Source organism: Theobroma umbraticum, unplaced genomic scaffold (genome assembly GCF_002168275.2).
Source record: "Theobroma umbraticum cultivar Fairchild unplaced genomic scaffold, ASM216827v3 scaffold_86.0, whole genome shotgun sequence".
NCBI lineage: Eukaryota > Viridiplantae > Streptophyta > Magnoliopsida > Malvales > Malvaceae > Theobroma > Theobroma umbraticum.
Window position 1 is genome coordinate 5341577 of NW_018397263.1, and position 1200 is coordinate 5342776.

At 29.3% G+C, this 1200-nt stretch overlaps 1 protein-coding gene across 1 annotated transcript in view; it reads left to right on the forward strand.

Annotated features, from left to right (window-relative positions):
- The window catches only part of LOC110420733 (uncharacterized), a 5073-nt gene that overhangs the window by 2268 nt on the left and 1605 nt on the right, over positions 1 to 1200 (forward strand). The gene's annotated exons all lie outside the window — the stretch shown is intronic.

Below are 1200 nucleotides of genomic sequence, written 5' to 3' on the forward strand. Positions count from 1 at the left end.
TCAAAAGCCTTATTACTCGCTTTAAATGGTTTTATAATGTCATAATTCACTTTAAGTTGATCTTTTTTCATTTTTGGTTAAAACATATTATAATTAATGTCTACATCAAGAAGTGTGAAGAAAAAATTATTCGTTGGCAAGAGAAGTCCATTTATAGTCACCCATACCTTCGAAAGCTTTATTACTAGCTTTAAATGGTTTGATAATCTCAAAATTGATTTGAAATAGATTTTTTTTATATTTTTTATTAAAACAGATTATCATTGAATATCTACCTCAGGAAACATGAAGAAAAAGATATTCATTTTTCAGAAAAGTCAATTGGTACTCACATTTGCCTTCAAAAGCCTTATTATTCGCTTTAAATGAGTTTATAATGTCATATTACCTTTAAGTTAATTTTTTTTTCATTTTGGTCAAAATAGACTATAATTGAATGTCTACCTTGAGAAACATGAAGAAAAAGCCATTCACTAGCAAGAAAAGCCCATTTATAGTCACCCATACCTTCAAAAGCCTTATTACTCTCTTTGAATGGTTTCATAATCTCATAATTGACTTTAAGTTGAATTTTTTTGTGTTTTTGGTTAAAACAGATTATAGTTGAATGTCTACCTCGAGAAACATTAAGAAAAAGTCGTTCATTGGTAGGAAAAGCCTATTTAAAGTCATCCAAGCTTGCAAAAACTTTATTACCCACTTTAAATGGAGTTATAATCTCATAGTTGATTTGAAGTTGAATCTTTTTACATTTTTAATTAAAATAGATTATAATTAAATGTCGACCTCGAGAAACAAGAAGAAAAAGATATTCATTGGTAAACAAAGTTCATTTATAATCACCTAAGCCTTCAAAAGCTGTATTACTCACTTTAACAGCATGTTTGGTATGGGGAATAGCTATGCTATTCCCCCTTCTATTCCCAGCCATTTATTGTACCTTTGTTTGGTTTGGTTGTACAGTAAAGAATAAAAATTCCTTAGTAATAACTATGCCTTAAAATGGGTAAAAAGTTTTCTTTAGTTATTACCGGTTCTCACCTTGGTATTATCTATTTCATGTCTCATGGAATAGCTGTAACATTTGTAATGACTAAATCACCCTTTTCAACTTTACAATATTACAACTATGTCCATATAAAACACTTTTTTTCTCTCTCTTCCTCCTTTCCTTCTTTCTCTCTGCCGTTCTTCCTCTCA